This window comes from Alligator sinensis, unplaced genomic scaffold (assembly GCF_000455745.1).
Source record: "Alligator sinensis unplaced genomic scaffold, ASM45574v1 scaffold125_1, whole genome shotgun sequence".
NCBI lineage: Eukaryota > Metazoa > Chordata > Crocodylia > Alligatoridae > Alligator > Alligator sinensis.
Window position 1 is genome coordinate 1,371,218 of NW_005841893.1, and position 27,457 is coordinate 1,398,674.

A 27,457-nucleotide genomic window follows, 5' to 3' on the forward strand; every position below is an offset into this window, starting at 1 on the left:
GGGGGGGGGCAGCCCCCCTCCACTGTAGACACCCCCAGGGCAGGCATAGGGGGCATGTGCTTTCCCCCTCCCCAGATTTGTGCATGGGGTGGGGGTGGGCTGCCTGTTCTGGGCTTGGGGCCGGGGGCTGCGCCAGCATGTTCCTGGCAGGGGTGCTGGGCCAAGGCTGTGCTTCGGACAGGTGGTGGTGGTGCTGAGCGGGGAGGCTACAGGGGGACTACAGCAAATTTTGGGGTGGCTTTAGCCCCCCTCCCAGCACTGCTGCCACCTGCTCCCCCCCGCCCCACCCCAGCCCCCACACCGGGAAGAGGCTGGCATAGCTCCTGGCCCCAACCCCACAGTGGGCAGCCCGCCCTTGCCCTATGCACAAATCCAGGGCGCACAAGCCCCCCATGTCTCCTCAGGGGTGTGCGCAGTGGCAGGAAGTTGCTCCCCCTGGACGAGCCACCCTTGACTCTGTGCCTGCCCCTGCCCCAGCCCCACTCCATCCCTCACTGTGGGGGCCTTCATCTGCCCCCCCACACCCCTTCCTCCCCCCTTTCCTCCCCTCCACAGACTTACTGGTGGATGCTGCTCTCCAAGCTGCCGGGCTGTATTCCTGGCTGTGTGCATGCAGTGGCTGTCTACGTCCATGCAGCATTTAATTGGTGACATAATCACCCCGCTCCCTCCCTCACTGTGGGGGCCTTGATCTGCCCTCCCATGGCCCTTTCCCTTCCCCTTGCCCCTTCCCCCACAGACTTATCTGCTGTGGGGGGAGGGGTGTGCATGCATGCGTGGATTCAACCCCCCCAAATAATTTTTTCCATGTGCTTGTGTACTGCCTGCTCCCCACCCCACTCCCTCCCTCACCACAGGGGCCTCGATCTGCACCACCTAGCCTTAAGAACAAGAAAAAAATATAAAGGGGTACATGAGCTGAAACTTTGAGACTGAAGGGGCACATTTGTTAAAAAAAACCCTGGGTTAGTTTGTTAGTTATTAAATCATTAACCATTTTGCTTTTGATTGCTTTAGCAGAAAGTTCAAAATAATGTGCTTCTCCATCCTCATAGGGTGGAATGGGGCAGGCATTGGGGTGGGGTGGGGTGGGGTGGCATGGAGAAAGTAGTAGATGTAAAACTTAGAAATGAATCCAAACTGCTTTGCTCTGGATTTAAATTCACTTTTGCTCTTGTTCAAAGGGAAGGCAGAAAGGATTTGTAAGCTTTTCATGCCCCAGATATATCAGATGCCTCCCCCCTTGCCAGTAAACAACACATACTTCCTTTTCTCTGTTCCAAATACCCCAGCTCAAATCTGCCTGTTCAGGTTTTTCCAATTCTGCAGTTAACTTGCTAGTAGCAAACCTTAGGGTGACCATCTTTTACAAACTGGAAGGTAGAACACATGCCCACCTCCTGCCCCCCCCTCCCCTCCCCCCCCCCAAGGCACAGCCGGTGCAGAGCCGGTGGGGGATGGGCGGGTGCGGGGTGCCTGCTGTGGGCTTGGGGCTCCCCGCCCTGCTGTCCTGCTCCCAGGAGCCTTGCACTACTTGCGCTGCCTTGGCGAGGCACCCCCTGTCCTCCCAGCAACAGCAGGGGCTACAACTCTGTGCCATTGCTGCCAGGTGGACAGGGGGCACCTTGCCATGGAGATGTGGCCAGTGCAAGGCTCCCAGGGGCAGGACAACAGGGTGGGGAGCCCTGAGCCTGCAACTACCCCCGCCCTATGCACAAATCTGAGGGGCAAGTGTCCCATCCCCACTCATTCTCCCCTCCCTGGGAGTGCGTGCAGCAGTGGGGAGCTGCCCCCCCTGGAACTCTGCCAGCCTGCAAGCGGAAGCCCACCTTTTCTTGCATTTTTCCGCGGTGAATGGAAAACCCAGATCCCTGTATGATGCTGGGAATATGGGACAAATGCTATCTCATAGTCATGCAGCCCAGGGACTTGATGTTTCCATTTCGGGACTGTGTTGCCCAATTAGGGATGTTCAGTAAATAAATTGAATTTAATATCAAATTACATAACAAGAAGTTCTGTGCAGTTCTAGAGTAGGGTAAGAAGCTTATAGAGGTTATTGCTATGTAATTTAGAGGCTTTTGTTTCACCCTTTTGGGCAGATGTTTCATGCGCAGACCGTGGAGCCAAGCGTAGCTTTTTCAAACAAATTTTGCTTGACTTGACCATTTCCTTGACTCTTCCCAGCCTAATGGTTTTGTAACTTCATGTGCAAGATTGGCTCAGCTGTTCTTCCTATATGCACATCTGGGAATCAAGTTTGCATGTTTGTTGACAACTTTTCCTATATCCCCTGGATCTGGCCAGAACTGGAAACTTTCAAATGTAGTTTGTTTAGAATCCCCCATTGAGCAAGAGGGAGAAAAGTTTGAGGAAAATTAAGTCATAATTTCTAAAGTTACGATCATTCAGTATTGGCAAAAGATGCATATTACAGTATTTTTTCTCCCTGACCCTGAGTTGCTTCTATTTAGGCAGTACTGGGATGATTTATCAATACTTGCATTTTTTCCGGTTTTCTAAAACAACAACAAAAAAAAGACTTTTAAAACCTTAGGGAAATTTAAACTTCCATTTCAACAAAGCCTTTATGCATGTGCTTGAGGAACCTTGCTGAATCAGGAGCTAAATGCAAACACTTGTCTTAAGACAGCATTGATGTTTGGAAAAGAAGCACTCAGAAAATTCAGAGTTAGATCTGTCTTTACAATTTTATGTTTTCTGCAGTTTTATACAAGTGTTGTACTTTCTATTCTGAGGTAAGTGCAAAGCCTGACATGTTAACTGCTTGCTTTTAAAATCTCTATCATGAAATAAAAACCATTGTATGCACTGTTTCATTAGTACTGTGGCAGAAACAGCCACCTATAGGATTTCTTGCTTTTGAATCTTTGGCTTTTCAACCATAATGCTGCATTAGTGCTACTTTTGTCTCTTTAATCAATTACTTGGAATCTTGTAGTCAAAATCAGTTGCTGTATAGCGATTTGTTTTCCTCCATCGCACAAGAACAGTGTTTTGTTGTAATGTTCCTTCTGGGTCATGTTCTGACTGGCAGTGATTTATGAAGAACTACATGAATTTTATAAATAGAAGTAAAGACAGAGAGTGAGGTGAGGGGTTGAAATCTAGTTAAGTCAATTTTGGAATCAGCCTGATTTCCTTTTTAAAATATCAAGGATACACTTTACGTATGCACCCAGTCAGCTCAGGATATTTGTTTTGAGGATAAAAATACTCAACATTGAGAAGCATTTTGGATCTTCCAACTGTGAATAATTACTTGCTATACTGACTTTTATTTGGGTGAAAGCAAGGATGCAGCTCTTTTTGACTTGGATAAAAACGAGCATTTTGCAAAAGAGTAATTTAGCAGGATGCAGTGTTGGAACTTGCTGTGAGGTCCTTGGTCTGCTCCTCCAGAGCCATGTTTTTTTAGTTGCCATCTTTTGCCTGGATCTTCTAGAAAAATAAAGTATCTGCACCATGAATGTTGTGAATCCTTCTTGTTGCCTTACCCATGTGGCAGAATGTTACCACCTCCTTTCCCTCTCTGGCAGGATGGCATTTCAATATTAGCCAACTGGTTTTGTGTTTATGGAAACTAAATATTAATCAAAAACATGAAGATATCGTGTATTTATCTTCATTGTCTGAGTTTGGTAGACTAGCAGTAATTTTTTGGGTACCTCCTAGCCTTCTTTACACAATTCCTCTGAGTACACATATCCTCAAGCACTAACCTCATTTTTTTTTAACCGACATTGTGAGGCACTTAGTGGTCAGTATGCAGCATGCTACCCTAGGATTATCTCCTAAATTAATTTAGTATGGAGATACTTTCTGAAAGGACCTAAGGAAGGGAGTAATAGTTTCTCATTCATGGAACCTCATTCTTTTCAGAACCTGGTTCATAAACTGATTGCAAATTCCCATACATATTTCTAGATTGATAACTTATAGAATAAGGCAAGTATCTTGTCTGGTGGATAGCAATTTCTTGCCCAAGTTTCACTGTCATGTAAACATATGCAAGGAAAACCATTCAAATGGTACTTAAAAACAGTATTAGAAAGTGTAGAAAGCAACATACTGGATTAGATGCATGGATGACTTAATTCAGTATCCCTTCTCTGATATAGTCCTTTCTCTGACACAGTCCCAGCTGTTCCAAGAAACTCTTCAGAAAGCAGTTATGGAATAAGATGCCAGTAGAGGTTGTTTCTTTTTGCCTCTCATTAGGCAGAGGTTGGCTAGCGCTACAACATCTCACTGTGAACAGTCCTTGTGCTGGGTTTTAATTAGAAGTCATGCTGTGATGTAGTGTTATTTTGAGCAAGCTTATTATTCCTATGAAAAAGAGACCAAATCACTTCTTCATCTCATTAAGACAACTGCATTCTTTGATCACTGCAAAAGCATAGGAGCTGTTAGTTTTTAGCCTTATAAACTTGAGTTGTTCCCTCTGTTACAGATGAAAGATAACGTTTTCAGAAATACCCAAGTCCCATTTTCAAAGGTGACTTAGGTATTTATATGTATAAGCCCTTACGTTGCTTCAGATAGGTCTGCACAGTGAAAGGCAACTTTGTGCTGGGATACACCAAGCTGACTCAGCGTGCTACAGCTCTTGAACAGGAAGTACCATATAGTGCAGCATGGTGCTCAGGCTGGTAAGAAAAGTAAGAGCCACTCTGTTACTGTTGTGCTGCTTCTAGCGATGGAGCAAACACATCAGGTCTCTGCAGAACTACCTGAACCTGTATGGGCCTGCCCTTAAACACTGCTGAAAGTTCTACTTAAAAGCTTTTTATCCTTAGTCCTACTGATATGTGATTGTTTCTAGCTTTGAAGTAGGAACAAAAAGGAGACAGTGTTCTTAATTTTAAAAAAAAAGTTTTGGAGTATTGAGGAGCCCTCATGAGTAGGGACCTTCTTAATTTGCTGTTTTGCTGATTGTTGCGGAAACTGTGAAATCTGGGATTCTCCATGAGATCAGCAACAACAAAAATATGCTGGCTCCCCAGTAGGAGCCAGCAGTCCTTGCTGCCAGGAGGGAAAGGCACCAAGTGGCAGGGTGGCACAAAGGACAGCAAACAAGATGGCAGCTACTCCTGTGTCCCTCCCTCCTGCCCCCACCAGGGCCTCTCCATCAATCAGCACTGAGGGGTGGGGCCACATGAAGGGCAGCCAGCAATCAAGATGGGAGCTGCCCCCTTGTCCCTCCTTCCACTGGGACAGCTCCACCAATCAGTGCTGAGGGGCAGGATTCTCTGCCAATCAGCACTGAGGGGTGGGGACACCACAAAATTCCTGCAAAATTGGCTCTGCGCACCATGAGTGAGACAAAGGGTTTTTCGCCACAATTTAAGTAGGTCCCTACTCATGAACTGGGGAAGAGAGAGTGTATTTAAAACTGAGACAGATTACTGGTTTGGAGTGTGGCATGCACAGTAGGGCGCACTACTACTCAAAGCCACTCACCTCACTGTGTCAGGCCTAAAACCTTGCTTCAGAAGTCTCCCTTGGGGAGCCTACAGACAGCTGTCCTGCTTCCTGGAGAACACCTGCAAGCCTGAGAACGCTGCCACCACCTGGTCACTGGTCTCTGGTAGGGTTCTGTGCAGCTTGGGGCACACAGACCCTGTGAACCTTAGGGGTGCTTTGCCCACAGTAATATTTCTGGGTGCTTCTTTCAGCCGAAAGCATCCAAAGATAGCATCAGGTAAAACTGAGGGAAAATAAAAAGACAAACTAAGCTGGCCAAGCTGGGGCTGAAGGTCTCTCTCCTCCCTCCTCAGTGACACGGCAAGGCAAGCTGTAACCCAGTACCTTTATTGATCAGGGATGGGGGGTAGAACTAGGAAGTCAGAATACACTTTGAGCAAACATAAGCAACTTAAGTCTTTCTACGTCTGGGTATGTGATCCTTATAAGACGTGATTGGCCTAGACATAATTCCTAGTTTCTGGTTAGTTTCCAGGTTTTTACTTACAGAAAATCACCAGGCAGAGTCAAAAATGGTACTGTGAGCTGGGGTGTATGGATGTGAAGCAGAAGTAAGGAAATCGTCTTGTTTTTTTGTAAGGCTGTTTCTGGGATACTGTATCTGGTTCCAGGGTTCACACTTGATGCAGAGCAGTGATTCCCAACCAAGGTGCCTTTAAGAGGTGCCATGCAATGTTAGCACTGTTAGGTGTGCAAACATGATTCACAAGGAAAAAGCCAGAGATTTCAAATAGGACTCCATATTGTTAAAAACATTCTGACCTATTGTGGTCGTCTTCCGCTCTTTGCAACAGAAAAACTGCTCGATTATCTTTTGTTCCATAGTCAAAAACTAAGTGGAAACTGAGTTGGCTTTTTCCAAGGGTTGCTTTGAGTCTAATGAGGGGTGCCTTAGATCTGAAAAGGTTGAGAACACATGATGTAGATATACTGGAGCAAGTTCAAAGAATGGCCCCCAGAATGATCCAGGAGCTAGGCCTATTCTATCACTTTTAAGCTGATTATACTGGGCTTCTTATTGAATAGATGGTCGAAAAGTGACCCAATCCCTGTATCAGGGATACAGGTTATAGCCACGTTGATTTAAAAATACAAGCAGTCAATATGGTAGGGGAGATATCATTCATTAGACCAACTAGACAGTTGCAATTACATTTTCTTTATTTGCAAAAAAATTACTTCATTTTGGGCGCACACATCTTTCCTTAGGCATAGAATGCAAATATTATAAAGTTTCTCCCAGGTAGATATGAAAATTACAAGAGAACTGGAGTGTGATGTAAGTTCTTGCTGGAAAGGGGAAAACAATCTGATGGGGCGAGCCTTGTAAGGTCTGGTGACTGGAAGTTAAATTTAACTGAGTCTTTAAAAACTAGGTTTTAAGTACCAGGAGCAGAATTCTACACTAGCAAAAGTATGTCTACCAGTATATACTCTGCCTACATTAGAAGAGCTTTCTGAGACTGTATAGCTGACAAGCATTTTCTAGAGTAGCTGGAACCCTGAATATGTTTAAAACATTATAAAATATAGTGTACATAGAAATACAAACTGGAATGAGATGGCATAGAAGCAAAGCAGAAGTTTCATCTCTGAAAAGACTGTTTGCTGTAGTCTTGGTATTTGTATTGGTATCCTACATCTACATGAAATGCAGCCCTCATCTGTCCTGAAAAATTGGGGAGGAATTCATTTCCCACTCTTGTTTTTTTTTTGCTAGTCTTTATTTTGCCCCAATTCTTTCCTATTTCCCTGAAGCCTTGTGGATTATGCTGCAAGAGAAATAGTGTGGAAAAGTGTTTCTTTGTGGGAAGGGAAAGGGTGGGTAGGGGTGGGAAGGAGGGTATAAGGGAAAAGAGAAATTGAGACACTGCAGAGAAATGTCCCTAACAGAGGAGGAATGAAGTAACACATTGCCCAGTGAAGCTGTGTTCTTTTTTGAAAGCATGGCTTGGAATATGTAGTCTGTGTCAGTAGCAGCACTGGCATTTTTATAGGGGTGGGAAGTGTTGTCAGGATTAAGGAGTTAATGATTGTGCAATGCTTAGAACATGTAAAGTGATACATAAATGGTGGTTATAATCTGGGGGGGTTATTACTGTTTTTGCTTGTTTATAAGAAAAAGGAAACTACCTTGACAAGTTGGAGGTGTGGACCTGTATCAGTTCCTTATTTAAAAATATATAACTTGTTTATGAAATAAAGATGTCTTGACTGGCATTTCATGTAGTTTGCCATGCACTTAATTTTCATATAAATATGTTTTATCAGGATTTCAATTATAATTAGGTAACATCTACTTAGAGACATAGGAATCACTTTAATCAACTTTTTTTTTTTTTTAAAGAAAAAAACCCCCCTTTATTAAAAGGTATAAGGACCTCATTCCCCCAGAATACAAACCCCTTACGTTTTTACACAAAAAAAATGTAATACAGGGGATTTTTTTTCTTGTGCTGTTTGGACATAAGAACAAGGCCCATGTATTTGTTTTCAGATTGAACAAAATAATCCATCTCAGGGTTAGAAAAGCATGTAAAATCTTTGAAGAATGTCTGATTTCCTCCAGGCACCCACACATGAACATTACAGTACATCCATTGTTTACTTAGCATTTTTATGTAAAATGCTTCAGTTGTTGTGGTCATCAAGTGCCAGCTGAAGAAAGCATGAGTAGAAGCTCATGGAAATAGTTTGATTTATTTTCAAACTTTCAGTGACAGAAGGGAATTGCTCTGTCTTCTGTTGTAGGATGGACTGCTGTGTTTACATTAGCTCAGACTAAGGCTGAGCAGACTAGAGAGTATTTCTAGTATTGTATGTACACTTGCTAGTCAGTACAATGTCATGCTGAACACTGCAGTATAATATTTAAAGACAGACTCGCTTATTAAACCTTACAGAGAACTGTTACCATATCTTATTTTAATTTGTGTAAAGAATGCTTCCGACTGAGATCTGGATTCAGCATCTGAAGGCAGCGATAGGAAAATTCCCAGGGAGTTTGCCAGCCCTGGAGTAGCCCATAGCTTAAGGCCAAACATTATGGTTTTGTGTGTATTTAAAAAAAAATTACACGTAAAATCAAATGTAAATGCAAGTGCACTTTTTTACCGTTTCTAGGGGTTTGGGTCGGTATTTTAGTGGAAGGGAAAAATTAAACATTTCATACTATGCTGTGGGCCTCAGTTTTGTGTTAGCAAATGTAAATAGGAAAGTGGAACTATTTTAGTCTTCAAAGCATGTAAAAATACATAAATTAAACTACCACTATAAACAGGGACTGACGAGGATTTTTTAAAAACACTTTAAGTCTTTCCCCCAGTGGAATCAAGAATCAGGTCAGTCAATGGGATGCCAAGAAGCAATTCCATCCTTATCACCATCCCTGTCAGCCACAGAAAGCATTCGTCTCATCAGACTAAGTATATACCCCATAACTGTTGTGGCATCTTGCACTTCATAAAATTTCTATCGGTACTACAGTAAAGTTCCACATATAGTCTAGTTTCCTTCCTTTTCACATAAAGATAGTGACTTTATATATAATTTTTTTTTTTTCTCTACTGCGGTTTTCTTTTTCTGTCATTGCCTCTTTCTCTCCCTCTTTTCTTCTGTCATGTGGTGGCATTGAAATGGAGTGTTGTACTTTCTTCTGAAAATGATGTATCTTGGGGGAATTTTAGCCCTTCATCAAAAACTAATTTCATTGTCTTGGGCTACCTGCTGAGAAAATTCAGTTCCCTCTTTCAGGTTTTACTTTCCATGATGATAGATTCCTGAATTTCATCAAATTCACTGACATAGATGTGTTATTGTCAAATAAAGATGCGAGTGCTCATGGCTTTATTAGGAGTTCAACTGAGTAAGACAATAACATGCATAATAACATGGCTTCAAAAATCCCTAGTTATGATTTGCTGGGCCAGCTATGATGTCTCCATTTAATTACCATAGATTTTGGAACTTAAGGTAAAGGGCTTCTTCAGGAGGTCCAACTAGATTATTACAACAGTCGTATCTTACCTTAAAACTATTCAATTAAGGAAGTATTCAGGGTTATCACAAAAATAACACCAAAGAGAAATTAACTTTCAGCATGAGCAGCTCCACTGAAGTCAGTTCCCTGTGAAGTCACTAGGAATATTCACATCCTTCAAGTAAAGTGCATTTCCAAGTCTTTGCAAGATACAGACCTGATGCATCATTATTTATAGCAATCAGTGGAGATGCTCTCATTGACTTCAGTGGACTTTGAGTAAAAAAAAGTCCTCCTTCAGGCTCTCCCCCCCCCCCCCCCATACTTATTATTTATTTATTTGAGCTACTATTGTTACAAGAAACAACTACGATTCATGTAACTGGAAGAAATTAAACAGAAGTCTATTTTTCTCCCCCCCCCATTTTCTTATCTTGTGCCTTTAGCACAGCTTTGGCTCACTGGCATTTGTTCTCCATGTATGATCAGTGATCTTGCAACTCATAGGGGTGTCTTATACAGCAGCAGGTAAGAGAAACGTTTTCCAAAAACCACAGTAATTGACGAGGGTGCAGAGAATTAGATGACATTGTAGTTGAAATTATTCACTCATTTTTACAAAACAAATGAATACATTTCAAGTTAATAGTATGTCTTTCTACATTAAGTTCTAATTCACTCAAAAAACCCCAAGGAACTGTGCTTTAGATGTCTTAAATGTTGTTATGACGTCTGTAAGCATTAGAAAAATGTATTTTTTGCTCTTCTCTCCTCCCCTGCCTCCAAGTGATCACTTTAAAATTCTGCAGAAAACTTTGGATGGCTCAGGAGTGCTGGCTGATGCACAGCTTGGATGCATTCTGAGAACTGAGGCTGCACAAGTTGAACTTCGGTTAATCAAACTGTGTGAAGTGCCCCAGGGTTGTACTGTACGGTTCACTGTGCTGTGGGCTCTGCAACCCTGGAGGTCACCAGGAAGAGGGGCCAGCTGGCTTCGAAGTCAGTGCTCTTTGTGTGTGGTCCCTTTAAGAGTCTGATCCTAAGCAACTGACACTTAAAGTTCTGCTGTTGACTTCAGCAGAAGTGTGATCACATACAAAAACTATCTTTCATTCACTTCATTTCACTCCTTCATTGGGGAAACCTCAGGTGTAGGCTGTCTGGCTTCCCCCTGTGAAGTACAACTATATTTTTTCAAAACGGTTAATAGTTCCCTGGCTTATACAGCATGTCAAACAAACTAGCTAGTTGTGCCATACAGGAAAGTATGTGGGTGCTCATGAAACCTGTGGCTTGAAACAAAAATGTGGTTTTATATTTGGGGGAGCTGTTGCAGGCAGTAAATTGACTCATGGTTCTCTTCTGGTTTTTATCTGTTTTTATTAAAACCATGAAATAAACCCAATACTCAACTGACAGGGCTAAAAAGCACTGGTGGCTTTGCTGTTGTAGAGAATGGAAGGAGGAAAACAAAGAATGTTTCCCTTTTTGCCTGGAAACAAAGGCAAAAAGATAAGTTATTAGTAAATTTAATCTTACATATTTTTTTAAGTTGAAGTATCCTTTACATATTTCTAAATTTCTGCATACACTTTTATACAGGCTGTTACATAAACTCAGACACAGTATAACATTGAAGAGTGAGATTTTAAATTTGAAGCGCTCTGAATAGGTTCCTGTTGAAACTGATGGGGGTTTTACCACTGATCGTAACTAAATCCTTGGATGATGGTGTTGCTGTGGACATAGTCTTTCTAGACTTTAAGGCCTTTGACACTGTCTCTCACCCCATCCTCATCAATAAATTAAGTGACTGTGGCATTGATGCCTGCACAGTTGGATGGGTAAAAAATTGGCTGATGGGGTGCACCCAGAGTAGTGGTGGATGAGTTGTACTCAACCTGGCGAGATGTGAGCAGTGGGATACCCCAGGACTCGGTCCTCGGGCCCGCACTGTTTAACATCTTCATCAGCGACTTGGACGAGGGGTGGAAAGCACGCTGTCCAAGTTTGCTGATGACACTAAGATGTGGGGCAAGGTGGACATGCTTGAAGGGAGAGAGAGACTGCAACTAGATTTAGACAGACTACAAAAGTGGGCAGACGAAAATAGGATGGGGTTCAGCGTAGACAAATACAGGGTGCTGCACCTTCGGAGAAGGAATCCACAGCATACATACAGGCTGGGGAGTTCCCTTCTTGAAAACACAGAGGCGGAAAGGGATCTCGGAGTCATTATTGACTCCAAGATGAACGTGAGCCACCAATGCCAGACCGCAGCCAGCAAGGCCAGCCATACCTTGTCATGCATCCAAAGGTGCATCTCAAGCCGGTCCAGAGAGGTGATACTCCCCCTCTATGCGACTTTGGTCAGGGTGCAGTTGGAGTACTGCGTCCAGTACTGGGCCCTGCACTTCAAAAGGGATGTGGCCAGCCTGGAGACAGTTCAGAGGAGTGCCACCCACTTGGTGAGAGGCAGCAGGACAGGCCTTACAAGGAGAGACTGAAGGACCTGAACCTGTTCAGCCTCAGCAGAGGAGGTTGAGGGGGGACCTGGTTGCTGCTTACAAACTCATCGGGGGGATCAACAGCAGATTGGTAGAGCCCTTTTCTCCCCAGCATCCCCTGGGGTGACAAGGACCAATGGTCATAAACTGATGGAGAATACGTTTAGGTTAGAGATCAGAAGGCAATATTTTACAGTTAGGGTAGCCAAAATCTGGAACCAACTTCCCAGGGAAGTGGTCCTCGCCCCTACCTTGGGCAAATTCAAGAGGAGGTTGGATGATCACCTGTCTGGGGTCTTGTGAACCCAGCATTCATTCCTGCCCGTGGCAGGGGGTCAGGCTAGATGATCTGTTCAGGTCCCTCCTGACCCTAGCTACTATGAAACTATAAAGTACAATAGTTAAGCAGCATCTGCGCTTTTGGGGAATGAATGCTGACTCCTGGTGGATATGCTTGTGATATCTGATCATCTGTCTTGTGTCTGCCTCATTGTAGTTCCAAGGACTCAGTTCATTAAGACTGAATACTGTAGATAGTCTGCTGCCATTTTGTTGGTAGCATATCAAACACTACTGGCAATACTGCAGAGATCTTGTATGTGTTTCTTGGCATTTTGTGGTGATTAAATTTTTTTTTTTTTCCAGTTCTGACAGCATACGCAGTGACATTTCTGTGCGTTTGGTCCAGAATGTTTTTGCACCATGGTGGGAATGCTTACTTCATAGGCACATTTTTTTCTTTTTTCCCCTCATTTTAATTCTTTTCTTTCTTTCTTTTTTTTAGAATGTGATTGGTATTAATATGGGAGAGTCCAAGGCAGGGTTATCCAGCTGCCGGCCAGTGGCCCCTGGTGCTTGCCTTTCCCACTGCTGCGTAGTGGGCAAGTCCATAGGGGTCCATGTACCATCTGTGCAGCTTGCACAGTGGGGGCAGAGGAGAAGAGCCATGTACCACTCCTGCAGGGGAGAAGAGCTCATGCAGGGAGGGGCCATGTGCAGCTGGCCCAGGCCATGGGGAGGAGGGGACACAATGCTGGTGCTGCTGCCTGGAGCATGGGGGGAGGGAGGGGTCTTGTGAAGTGAGAGGGATCCCAGGAGAGTACCCACACAGTGAGCAGCCCAGGGGCTACATGCAGGTACCACTTATGGCCCCTGGCTGTGCTAAAGTTGGAGAGCCCTGAGCATAGTTATTTTAGAGCAGTGCACAGTCAATTCAATATGCAAGGCCTCTCTTGATTATTACCTTCCTTTTCCCTGGGCAAAGTCATCATCATCTTCCTAGGTCTTCACAAGTTGTAAGCTCCAGCCATGTGTTTGTTGGAAGTCTCTAGGGTTTTCCACATTGACCCATACCTGCAGCCAAGGAAAAGAGTTTGGGCACTTTTACACATGCTTTTGGGGTGGGGAAGGCACTTTAAATAAAGCAGGTCTGAGAGCCGCTCTAATTAAAGCGTTGCAGCATCTTGTGTATCAGCATCCCCATGCTTCAAAATGATGGGGGCATGCTTGAATTCAAGCTTGTTCAACAAGCTTTAGTTAAAGCACCCCTGCTGCCATTTTGAAATGTGGGGACGCTGATACATGAGAGGCTGCAGGAGCGCTGTAATTACAGTGTGTTGAAGCAGCCTCCCAGCACATCTACAGTCACCCTTTGTTTCCAGCTGCAAATATCCTATGTTGCTGAAGTGCATCTACAAGGACATTTTTCTGGTAGTTCTCCGCTGGCTAAGGGCTTGGGCTTCTCTATCTGCAGGCACTACCTCTGCCTGAGGAAGTGTAATTGTACTCGAAAGCTTGCAAAGAAGATTTTTTCCAAATATTTGAGTTAATCTAATAAATGATATAGGATTTATCAAAGAACTTCGTGGGCTTCTCTAGAGTTTTTATCTTAATTTATTTGCGTACTTCAAGTTAATTGGCAATTCACATGTTTGTAAAGGCTAATCTAAAGTACCCAAGTTTAAATGGCAAACAGTTAGCTTGAGATAAAAATTCTACTGAAGACTTTAGAGTTTACAAGGAAACTCACTCATACTGATGAGCTCCATTAAAACATAATAAAAACAGCAGGGGGACATTCCATGCTGATACTTTTATTTAAATTGGCACAGTATAAAAAACTGGAAATAGGCAAGGGCTTCTGAAAAAAGTCTGATAAAGAACCCCACCACAAATAAGACCCCCCCCCCCCCCCAACAGTACAACCTTCTCTATCCGAAACATCTGAGATGAGTGAATCCCACTACACGATGATGACTAGCTCCAAACTGTATGTGTTAGCCAAGAGTACCGATACAAGAGTACCCTGTTACAAATAAACCAGTGCCAGATCTGTACTACAAAAGTCTGATGTATGTTTGGGGTACGAAGGAGGTGTGATCTTGACCACCTTAGCAGCCCCAGCAAAAGGCCCTAGTGTAGACCTACTGTTACACTAACGGAATTGCATTCTTGCTGATATAAGCTGTGGCCAGTTAAACTTTGAGCACAGCATATTTGTATAATTATACTGGAAAAGTATGCCGTACATAAATGTGGCTTACGTCCTCTGTGCCCAAATGTCAGCAGGCCATTTTTGATGGTTATGAAGAAAGGAGGTCAAAGGTATGATAGCGTGGAGATCACGTAAGTTCCTGATGACTCTGGAAAACTTGGCTGACAATGCTGGTGCTGGATGTTTTTTGAGGGAGATCTGTTGACAGAAAAGATGGTGCTCCCTGGGTAGCTCTGACGCTGACACCCCTATACCATTGGAGTTGCATCCATACCAGTGTTCAATTAGTGGCTGTAAATTGGCTAAGAATTTGTATTGTTTGGGGCAGTGACTTTATTTAAGCTAGGTTTCCTGTGTGGATGAATGCAAACCAATGGCAACCAGAAGGCAATTTCTTTCAACCAAGCTTAGTAGTGCAGAGCAGGCCTGAGGAAGGATGGCATTGTGGAATTTACCTTCAACCCTGTGGGGAGCCGCGTAGTTTCTGGACTTTTTTGAGGTGGGCAGGACCTTCCCCCGGTGTATCGTGCATCTAGCACCTCCCCCCCCCCCCCCCTTTTTTTTTTGCCAGCCTTTAGGGGATGTCTTCTTAAAACCTCTGCTTGCTTTTCATTTTACTGACCCCATACCAAAGGGCCACCACAGAGGGGAGTAGGAAGAGGGAAAGAAAATATTGGGGGCACCAGCGGGGCATGACGAGGTGGGTGGTCTCCCAGTGGCCAGCTGATGACTGGGCTGGGGGGTCCCCCAGCAGCTGGTTGCCAGGCGTGCCAGTGGCACAGCAGCAGCAGAAGTACCAGCACTTCTGCATGTGGCGCAGCAGCAGTGGAAGTGCTGGGACTTTCACTGCCGGCACTTCTGCTGCTGACATGCCACTGGCGTTGCCAATTTTCAGGGGCGGTGAAGGATGACCAGTGCCTCTGTCAGTTTAACTTGCTGTTTGCATTGCAAAGAGTGGGTTACCAGGCCAGGTTAAAGTGCGGAGTCTTGGGTCACTTCTTTGCTTCTGGCCAGGCTACCTAGCCTAGATTTATAACAACCTAGCTCAGAGCTTTCTGGTGAGCAGGTACCTGGATTAGGAGGAACACTGGCACAAGAAATGGCTAAGTTAACCCTGCAGTGAAAATTCTCCTCTCTTGTTTTCTTGAAGCTCACTTATTTCCCCCAGGGTCCTTGGAAATAGGATACAAGTTCTGGGCGGCACCATGGACTGAAGCTTGCAGAAGAGAAGCTGAGGGCACTGTCTTAGACATCTATTCTCTTTAGAGCTCTAGAGCAAATTTTGGGTGTTGGGGCAAATTTCATTCCTCATTCTTACTTCCTTCCCTACTAAGGAAGGTCCCTGACTTTTGGTTTATTCAAGACTTGTCAACTTCCAGAGCTTCAAGTTCTGACTCTCTAGTCAGAAGACTTTGGAAGGCATTTTTTGGCGCTGTTGCTGTTGGTATTCCATTTTACGTGGCTTTTTTTTTATCTACAGCACAAAACTGGCAGTGCTTATTATAAACAAATAGTAAGACCCCAAAAAGATAATGTGATTATTGAGAAAGAAAAAAGCAGACAAACTATGAATCCAAGGGCATCTGACACCCATAAGTTTGTCTGCCAGTTTCATTAATTATTAGTTGTGCTTCATATATTTACTGGTCAGCAGGTTGTAGTTGATTAATAGGATTTTGCATAGTAAGAAAATAACATGGAAATGTATTTGATGCTGTTTCAAGAATTGGTAAAGAAAACTGTTCTGGACACAAAATAAATCCTTGGATAGTAGAGTTGGAAGACCTTTTTCCTCAACTTGTGATTTAAAAAAAAAAACAAAAAAAATTCCAGTACAATGAAAGCTGCACTGAGAGAGATTGATTGAATGAAATAAAATGGATCTTTCCAAAGGACACAGCAAAATGTAAGCCTCTTTCAAAGGCTGTGCACCTTGACAAGCTGCTGGAACAGTAGTATTCATTTACATAAATAATTTTGTTGTAAATAAATTCAGACACCTTTTATACCTCCCTTCACATGCATTCTCCGTAAAGTAATCATAAAAACTAATATCAAGGTTTTCATCAGTAATTTTGTTTTTACCTGTAGACTGCCCTGAGCCTTTTTTGGGGAAAGGCAGCATATAAAGCTAATAAATAAATAAAAACTTCAGCCAACTGAAGCAGGGTGGCATAAGCCAGATTTTAGCGCCCTATGTCACGTTTTGATGTTACTTGCCTTTGTTCTTGTTAATAAAATAAAACAAACATCTTAATTATCTTAACTACTTCAGAAATAATCTGTTTAGGTTCTTAAACTGGGGCCTATCACTGTAGTGCTAATGATAGATATTTCTTGGACCTAACAAGGATAACTCTTGTTTCAAATTTTGAGCAGTCATCTGATACACATTTAACTAATATTTCAATACCTGTTCTAGTGTGTATATTGTTTACCAATATATGTCTGGATTCAGCAGTGGAGTAGCTTCTTTTAAAAAAGTGCAAAAGAAAAAAATTCACATGAAAGGGACAGTAGGAGGTAGGATGGGCCTGGTGTCCTTAGTTTGACTTGACATGGGCAGAATAGTTATTCTAATATACAAGATCTCTCAGTTCTGAGGCCTCTTTTACAGTAGCTCCGTACATAAGGGTAAACTGAGGACAGAAAGGTGGTTCCGAACTTAATTTTCCTTTGTTCTGCCTTTTATAAATGGTGCCCGCATGTAAATATATTTCTGTTGCATTTATATTTGGACTTTATCACATTCAAGTGGTAAGAGCCTGGCAATTAATTTTAAAAAGCCCTATTTATTTAAAAATCTATATATTAAATAGAAAACATCTGTAGATTAGTCTGATATTTTTATAACACTTTTTAGTGTTTATAGATGACCTGTTGTGTTAATAGCTCTTTAGTGGCAAAAGGTTTAAGAAATAATCAAGCCAAATTAGCTGTGCAGCCAGTGATATGGAACGCGTTAGTTGCTGCTTCAATCTCTAGCTGTTCTTGATTTTATTAAACCATTGAACTGTTCTCTGTGTGTGTGGTTCCTCTAACATTCAAATTCTTCTCCTAAAAATCTACAACTCCTCAAGCCTCTATGCAGCTCTGCCTCTGATCAATACTGAGAAATCAGTAGTCTGTTACATAGAAAATGTCAAAGAGGAAATTGTAGATAGGATGTGACAGTAGTAATCATGCAAATAAGCAGTGGGGTGGAAACTACTGATACAGGAATGAACAGGAAAGTCTATAACACCTTAGGCAGTCAACATCCTATCTAGTTAATATCTGCTTCCAGACTTCCTTTTGTGATCTTTGCACAATCTGTGTACTGTTACAGCTCCTGACTATTGGTGCTTGCTCGCTTCAACAGTGACAGCCTATGAGTGACTGATTCAGTAAGGTATGGCCAGCTTTGTCTGGAGGATAATTTTGTTGGCAGCAGCTGCTCAAAACTACTGTATAGTTCATGGAATGCCTCACAAGGAAGCTAGTTAATGATTTGGGTGAAGGGGAGAGATTTTTCAATTCAATGTACAGTTGCACAATTTTTACTATAATATATAGCAAATGTCTTTTTAGATTCCATGTAGAGAAGAGGAGGATAAGAGGGATCAGGGGTGCGCACACTGTTCATAATGAACATCTCTCAGCTTGCCTTGGCACCAAACATTTCATCTGATGAAGCTCACTTAGGCTCACAAATCTCATGCTATACATCTCTGATTTAGTCAGTCTACAAGGTGTATACCTACCCTGCCTTCTAACAAACATCAACCATTACACTTTTAAAAGTGTTTAATATCTTCCACATGAAGTGTTGCAGCTATCTCTCTAAATTATATTTCAGGTCTCCCGATAACCTGTGCATTTCCCTTCCTGCCCTTCTTCCCCCATCTTCACTACCCTGTTTTCTACCTGCATCTGCTTTAAGGAAAAGAATTAAGACATTAAAGCAATGTTGACCAGCAGGGGTCTATTCTAGCTAATAGTTTAAACAAATGTTTTAGACCATTATTGTGAAATATTGTAATGTTAAGTTTCTTGCTTAAAACAAAGCATTTGGTTAGCATGGTGGTTATGTTTACATTAAGATTTTTTACAACTTCTTGGAAATCAGGTCTGTTCTATTCAAGGTCCCTAAAGTCACAAGGTTTGGGATGCACTGAGTTATAGTTTAACAACTAGTCTTACTCTGCTTCAGCTGAGGGGTGTGCATGTGAGAAAGCAAGCCCTCTGGCATTTGCTGGATAACGTGACAGATCTGTTTGTTACCTTAATAATGTTTCCTCCCATCCCAAACTCTCAGAGCCCAGCAGTGTCCCTGCTTCCAGGACAGACTAGCTCTGATAAGTTAGGTCAAGAGAGAAAAGTCTCTGCCTGCCAGGTGACCTGTGTTTTCCTCTTCATTGCTCCCTGCATGAGTTATTGAAGCATTGATTGCCAGTTGAACTTCTGATCTGCACCTGTTGAAGTGAGCTTCTGCTCATGAAAGCTTGTGCTAGATATCTATCTATATATCTCTCTATATAAAGGCAGAGTAAATTTGTACTTTAATAAACTAAACAAAATAGATATATACTATATTGTTTATAATATGTTATAAATCTAATTGGTTAGTTTATAAGGTGTAAATCTATACTACCTTCTACTTGACTTCAGACTAACCTAGCTAGCTATGTCTCTCATCTGCAGGATACCATTTATGGACCCTATAGCACTGTGTGCACTATTTAGCTGGCCATGCTTGATCTTGTTCATCCAGTCACAAGGCAGTTTCACTGAAACTCAGTTCTGTGTGCTTTACCACAGTTATTACCCGCTGTGAAGCAAGTCTGTGCAGAATGTATTTGATAACACTTCTTTAATGAGGAGCGCCCCCTTTCAGCCAGACTGAATGCTCAAGTCTGTTGTCAAAAAAAGGTTAATAAACATACCACCATTAAAGGTCCTTCTTCCTATTTTGACTTTGATACACGCATTTTTTTTTTAAATATGTGGTAGGAAATGTTTGGAACCATATTGGGTTCAATCCTGCACATTGCTGAACAGAGGTGGATCCAGGGAAGAGGGAGGGTAGCAGTGGTGTCGTTGCACCCTCCTTTAATTTTGGCTCCACCCAAACTAAATGCCTGGGAGACGGAAGCATTTTTAATCAGGCAGTGTGGAGTGTCATTTGACTTCATGGCCTGTTACCCCACTGATTCCTGCTAATCTCATAAGAGCATAAAAGTGCCATACTGGGCCAGACCAGTGGTCCATCCAACTCAGTGTTCTGCCTGTGACAGTGGCAGAGATGGATGCTATATATAGAGGGAGAGCACTGACCTGGATATCTCTCCAATGTTCTATTCCCTATTCAATATCCACCCTGGCATCCATCATTATTGGTTTAGAGGTGCCAGAGGAAACATCTCCAGCCATTCTGTTCAATAGCCATTAATCAATCTATCATCCAGGAATTTATCTAGTCCCCTTTTGAACCTGGTTCTGTTATCTGCCTCTGCCACCTCCTGTGGCAATGAATTACACAAGTTAACTACCCGTTGCATAAAAAAGTATTCCACATGTGTTAATGACCCTCTACCCTTTTTTAGTGGTCTTGATCATTTGAATAGTAGAATAGCCTTTCTTCTGTAATTTTTCCATCTGTTAACCAATCCTGGTAACCTCTGTCTTCTATTTCACAGCTCTGCAGACTGTTTTTAGGCCTAACTGAAAACCTTAAACTTGGGTGTGGAAAATATTAACTCAGGTGTAAAAATGACTGACAATGAAGTAGTGGAGAAACTGTCAGGATGCTCAGGAACACCAGGCTTTGTTTTATGAATCTGAGTAAGAGATGTGCATTTAATTCTAATAACTACAAGGCTAATAAGAAATATCTTTTGACTACCAGTATTTTGGCTATTTTTTGCCTTGTTTGTTATAGTTCTTAAACTTTATATATAATCTAGCTAATTAGTATACATCCAGTAGTTATATTTGTTTTTGCATTTATCTTAAACTGAGTAATATATTGCTAACCCCTAATATAGTGTTAGCCCCACATTAGCAAAGCTTCTAGTTTTTCTTTACGTGAAAAAAAATGCATTGTGTTATATACAGTGATGTCACACCATCTGCACTCCCCTTTTCAAAATCCTAGATCTGCCTGTGCCACTGAACACTTAAGTATTTCCTTAATGTTAAGAGTGACTTATATTTCTCTCTGTTCAGTGAAACTAACCATTCATGATCGTTAATACTTTGCAGGATGGGGGCTGTATTGCTTAGTACTTCACATCAGCAGCAATTTTGTTTTACTTTAATCAGAGGAAACCTGATCCTATGAAGTAATAACTTGCTATTCGAATTTTGGTAAAGAAGAAACATATCAGAGCACTCAGCCACTACCTGATTATTACGAATAGAGAAGTGGTTCTTAAGCTTTTTTGTAGCAGGACCCATTTGTAAGCATTGATGGCCAGGCCAGTCCAGACCCAGTAAATAGTTTTAAGTAGAAAACAGCTCCTTGGCCCCGCCATCGCCTCTCATTTCCAACTCACAGCCCCTCCCCTCGCCCTCCCTCCCCTCCTGAGCTGCTGGTGCCCCTCACTCCTAACCTGCTACTCCTAGGCCCCAGACCCTTAGTATTTCGGGGGGTGGGGCACATGCTCCCTCAGATTTGTTCACACACAGTGGGCATAGGGCTGCAGCTTGGCTGGACCAGCATGAGCAGGAGCTGTCAGTGGAGGGCAAAGTGGGGTGGCAAGACTCGTTGGTGCTACTGCCTCTGGAACCCCTATGCCAGTCACACCACCAGCAGCATAAGAAATACTGGATGGTGTGGGGGCCGTGCTGTCCTCACCATCTCTCTCTGACAGCTGCTTGTGTAACTGGCCGCAACTTTGCCCTGGCATCATGGCCTTGCCACCACAGCTCCCCTCAGGCTATGGCTCTACCCCATCGAGGATGTGGGGCGGTGGGCAGCATCACCTGTGGGCCCTTCGCAACACATTGTCTGTGCCCCCTTCTTCTCTCCCCTGACCCATAGACTTACCTGTTGGAGTTGCCGTCCACTCTGCCTGGCTGCCATGTGCATGTGTGCGCGCACACATGCACGTCACACCTCTTGCCTGATCACGCTCCCCCAACCACAAGCAGCCCCTGGCAGCCTGGAATTCTGCCAGCCTGCAACAGGAAACCACCGTTTCCTTCATTTATCTCCCTTAAAGGAGAATTCATTTTTAAAGTTTGTTGATCCATTTTTTAAAGTTAGTTTTCAACCCTTTCATATATTCTTGTGACCTATTTTTGGGTTATGACCCACAGTTCGAGAAACACTGCAACAGAGGACTAAACTGTTCAGTCTGCCTTGTTGTTCTCCTTCATTGTTAGGTGAGTTGTATTTTTTTATATATATATATATATATATATATAAAAAAGAACTGCTCTACAGGAACTTTCTTATGTAGTCTGGGATTCGACTTCTGACACCAGCCAGTGTCTGATGCTTTGCAAAATTTGCAGTACCTAGAATTACATTAGCTTTGGGTGTACCTAACTTGGATGTGATTTAACATACATGATTTTATGCAGAAAAAAATGCATACAGTGTATTACTGTATTCATTCTTGCATTAGTGCAATAAAAGACATTTTTTTTGGATTGAGGTAACCAGGATTGAGAAACCCAGTGGGTTCACAGAGCCACTAAATAGAGGGAGTGGACTTGTTTTCTGGCCTTTTAGAATCATAGGTCTCAATGTGTTGAACCTCTAAAATATATTGAAGTATAAAGTTTCAGTAAACTGTATTTAACAGCTGTCTGGGCTTTACGTAGCACATCTCTGGTGTATAAGTATTGTCTGTCATTAGAAATGAGATTATATGCCCCAACAGAGTATTACTCTTCCTGTATCAGCTGATCGTGCAGGTTAGTGAAATGGGAGATTTATAAACATAAAACTATAAAAGGTGGAGAATGTGTTGGAATCTTGCTATTTTAATAGCTTGCCTGAGTTTTATTTGGTAATTCAGACAGGCTCATAAATCAATGATGGCAGTCTTTACAACTTCTTTAACTAAACATGTTTCACTGTCTTTTCCTTATCTGTACTATCCTGTCTCCCTCCAAATAGTTGGCAATTTAATTTATTCTGTATAATCTCAAGTGCTGCATGTGTTTCTGATGACAGTTACTTACTTGTTTATTTAACTGGGTATTTGTAACCTGAAAATCTGCAATTAGTCTTGCATAACTCTTATGCTCTGGTATATAATCTTCTTACCCATTCTTTGCATACTAAACAAACAGCAATTTTTACTTGTCCCTCAAATTTAATGTTTTTTTTTTTCCTTAGACTCTTGGACAGAAAGACTCTTGCAAAATGTGTGCAGTATTTTTGGTGGATATCTGTTTATTCATCAGCAATACTAGGTCACTGTTGGCTTTTTTAAGTACCTGTGGATTTGATTTTTTTTTTATAATTACTGGATTTCTTTCAAGGCTGTGTGTGTATTTGAATCTCTACAAAGTTGGGTTTTCATTAACAGGAACAATCTGAATCTTTCGCAGGACCCAAGTACCAGACATTTACATGTGTAAATGTCGACCTTGTCATGCTTTTGTGATGAGGACAGGAGAATGGATTTTTGTCTTCATTTATGGGCCAGCTTGAAATAAGTTCATGGGAGTTGGGCTTTATTTGAGCAGAAATGTAAAGGGCTGTTTTTGCAAAATACATTTGCATTTGATAATTTTAAAAAATTTACTGATATACTATAGTGTCTGTCTGTTTGTCTGTATAGAGAAATTTGTGTTTGCGGTTTTTTTAAACTACTGTGGGCCACCATTGTAAAACAGTTTTGACATCAAACATTAACAAGATTTGTGTGGGACAACGTGGCATCTAGAGAAGTACGCATCATTTCCTAGCTGAAATTCAACATCAGCATCTCACGAAGAAATTCCACCTGGAGCTTGCACAAATTGCAATACAAGACAGAAAATATATGCAGCAGTTAAATCTAGTTGTCCTTTGAGAGTACCTTACAATGTTCTCTCTCTAAAGGCTGTAAAACTGCTAACAAGGATACAATGCAGCAAATAATATTTAATATTTAAACCCAGAATTGTTTAGAAGAGTTTCTTTTTGTTTCATGATTTTTTATATTTCAAGGTTATGGGAGGGAGGCTAACTCTTCATGGGGCAACTGTTCTTTAGAGGGATTGGGATGGCACAGGCACTAAGGCACACAGTTGGCAGCCCAGAGTTGGAAGTTCGAGGCCATAGCACAAGCGCTCACAGTGTGGGCTGTCGAATTCCAATGAATCTGTGTATTTTGCTAAATACCTTGTCACACAAAGACCCGAAGGAGGAAAGGACTGTTCTTTAGAGAATTGGCAAAGAAAGTGATTTGCTGCTGGGCAGTAGTGGTGGTTTAATATTGGGTAGCATGCTGACACAAAGCACAGATTTACATTCTTCCTTGCAGGTAAAATTCAGTCCACCTGCACAAAGCCTAGCTTTTCAAGTTCTATATGCGTGTGGTGTGGGAAAGTTGGGGAGGTGAATTCAAAGGTACTCAGATATTACAAGTGATGGGCAAAGGTAAGAGCTTAAAAAGAAGGCAAGCACATGTGCCATCTCTAGGATTAAGGCAGATGGACCAACTCATGACAGCACTGTTCTAATTTCTGTGTTGAAATAACAGTTGTAATTCCTCTCTGCTGGTTGAACAGAGCATGAGAACTAGCATATATTTAGGAAAACAGATCCACTGTCCCTTTCTGGGATCACAAATTAATCTTCTCTTTGGGCCCTACATCAGCTAAGAAGAGGCATAAATAGGGTGACTGTATTAGTTTTAAGGAAATCCAGGGTGCTGCCTTCCCCCCTCCCCCGTGCCCCTGTGCTGCCGCCGCCTTTTGTTTCCATTTTCACCAACCAGCCAGGATGCTAGGAGAATCTGTCCTGGCCAGACTGGGACGTATGTCACAGTAGGCATAAAGACATTTCTGCTTGAATGTTCAGCTAGTTTGGCCTCCCATCTAGGGAATCCTCTGGAATGCAAGTGGTACAGAGATCCCCATGCTGACCTGCCCCACCAAGGGAGAACTTGGCTCCTAAATGCAAAGTACAAATTGTGGCTTATGCTGTTTGCTTGTTTTCTGTCTTTAGGAATTTTTTTTTTTTTTTTTTTTTTTTTTGGCCCTTAGAAGTAAAAGTCCATTTCTGCCTGTGACAGTCACTGATGCCTGTAGAATAAACATTTTGCTGTGAGCCTGATGTTAGGCCCTTCATTGGCAGCAGTTTTGTTTACCATTTGACATTTTTGTTGCTGGTGACATGCCCTTCAGGATTTTTATTTCCTTATCACAAAGCACAGCAGCATACTGGAGTACAAATATTCTCCTAAAACTCTTTAAGACAGCAGATAAACCTGTACTCTTGAGAAGAGAGAATTTGGTAGTGGCACAGATTTTCCAGGCAGTTGTAGCCATTTCACATTCTGTTTTTTCCCTAATATAAGAGTAAAACCAGGTTTGAGGATGCATATACCTAATTCTTTTTCACTGTTTCCCTGGAACTGCTTGTACTTATATGGTAGTTGTTAGTTAGATCTGACATAGACTTAGATGCACAGAAAAAAATCCCCCTACAATGACTGTGCTGTGGCTATAGAATATAGTGGTTATGTTTCTTTTAAAAAACAATGCGAGTATGTGTTTTGGTGGCAGGCTGCTCATCTCATCAGGCTGCATGGGACAAAATGGTTCCTGCTGTACTAATGTCTTCAACGTATGAAGAAGTACAGCAGCAGGTAGTTGTTGAACCAAGTCTTTTAGGAATCAAATGAATCCTCCTGAAGATTTAACTACAAAGAATTTCTCTCTACAAAGCTAAACCAGTTTCAAAGCCTTATCGGATATACAGGATATACCTGAATCAAGAATTGCTTAGAAAGCCTCACTCGCAGTCAGGTAGAAGATACCCAAAAAAGGCATCATCCTCATATTAACTGTGCTTCACTCTTACCATCAATAAAACTCTTAAAACACTAAATTCTGGGACAGTAAAAACTGACTTGATTTTCTAGTACTGTAGTTTAGAGGGAACTTTAATACCCGTTGTGTGGGAACCTTTTTCCTCCCCATGTATAACCAGTCCTTTCAGGGGCCGCATGCCACACAGGACTATATCAGAAGAATTCTTTGCCCAGTTAAGCTGCTTGCATTTCAGTGTGATGAGATGCACGTTTCTGTGTTCACTGGGGAGTTTGCTAGTCATGAATCCTAGAGGTGAGTTTGATTGTTGGAATACAAGATAATGTTTGCTGTGATTAAAAAGAGAGATAAGCGCCCTTCTGTGCACTAGCTATGCATGTATATCTCTACCACAGGACAAGAATTTTGCATTTTCTTTCTCTTGAATGAACACACACTCATGTACAATTGCTGCCTGATTTGTTTGGTTTTTCACCCAGGGGAGTTGCTTCAGATTTATGTTAAGGCAGGTAAGACCAGAATTAGACAAAAATGGAATCTTCAGCATGTGACAGCAGCCATACTTACAGCTCAATATGAATTAGGAATAAATGAGTTCAGCTCTTTAGAGATCTTGAAAAGGAAGGGGTGGGGGAAGGTTTTGTTTCCCCTTTCACTTCCATGGTGGGTGGGTGGGTAGGTGTGCGTGTGTAAAAATCTCTCTTACAGGTGAAATAATCCTTGGGTTGTCACCTTGCTGTGTTAACACTCTGTTTGCCAACTTTGTTTATTAGCAGGCAGGGTAGGATGGCACTTATAGACTAACTCGTTGAGAGGCATGGGCTTTTATAGACAACAGTCTACTTTGTCAGATGCCATGAGTGGACTTGATTGGTTTCTTTGTTAGTAAAATGGAAGGGACGGAAGAAGGCACTTCCTAGTTGAGAGCAGACCTCAGATCTGATCTCTCTTAGCCAGTGTTGGAGTTAATTTAACAAACTCCACCCCCTCCACCCCCATCCCCATCATCTTGCTTCCATAAGCACACTCGCAACCAGGTGTTTTTGTTTAATTGGTGCTTTTCTAGTGAAGGATGGAAAATTGGAATTTGCTACGGGTTGGTAAGAGTAACTGGTCAACAAATTGAACTTAATAAATTATTTTCTAATTCTAACTTTTAAGGATATCATTAATCAGGTGGAAGGCCCTGTGCATAATGGATATGTTACTCTCAGGGTAACAGCTAGCTTGAATAGAAAATAAAACCCAAATGCATTAAATTACATAAGCTTATCCTCCTTGGCCAGCTGTATGGTGCAAGCAGTGTTGTGTCCTGTCACTTAACATTTCTCAGACAGCTTTTCCTATTCTTGGTGCAAGAATTAGAGTGCTTCTTATTAATTCTTTCCCACTGAGCATCTCTGTTTGCTGTCAGCCATGACCATGCCATTATGCAGCAACTGGTTGAGTTTGTTCTATACCTTCTACAGACATGGGCTTGACAGGCAGGCGGCATTTGCTTTCTTTTATTTGTGTGGCTGTATTTATGCTATTTGCTGCTTTGTAACATTGAGTATTGTGGATAGATGTATCCCACTGGAAACTGCTAGGTTGTTTTCTGCTTTCTGTATATCCCAGTAGGATGTTTAAAACAAATGTGTGTGACACCAGCCATAATATTTGCTCTTTTGTTAGATGTGGTTGAGAAACATTGGTGTTACTTCTACTTTTGACTCTTCCTCAGAGCTTAATTTATACTCTTATGGCTGACTTGGGGCAATCTATGTACCTAGACAGAGTTCCTAGATGGTTCCTCACTGACCCTATCCTTCTGCTGTCGCTCCATTCCAACCTTAAAGTAATAGTGGAAGAAGCGTCTACCTTTTCCAGGGAAGTATGTGAAAAACAAAGGATCCCTCTGCCTCCAAAAGCAGTAGGATTCTGCTGCACTTCTAAACAAGTCCCTTACCACCCCTTGCTTCTTCAGAACCTGGAGTGAATCTCATTGGG

At 42.2% G+C, this 27,457-nt stretch overlaps 1 protein-coding gene across 10 annotated transcripts in view; it reads left to right on the top strand.

The window, feature by feature from the left end:
• AFF1 (AF4/FMR2 family member 1) overlaps positions 1 to 27,457 on the top strand; it is a 220,426-nt gene that overhangs the window by 138,550 nt on the left and 54,419 nt on the right. Inside the window, exon 1 of one of the 10 annotated variants that reach the window (XM_025197258.1) lies at positions 17,856 to 17,879. The exons of the other annotated variants lie outside the window; for them this stretch is intronic. The gene's annotated coding sequence lies outside the window, so the exon portion shown is untranslated. Of the gene's footprint in view, positions 1 to 17,855; positions 17,880 to 27,457 lie in introns of those variants that run through there. 10 annotated transcript variants of the gene reach the window in all.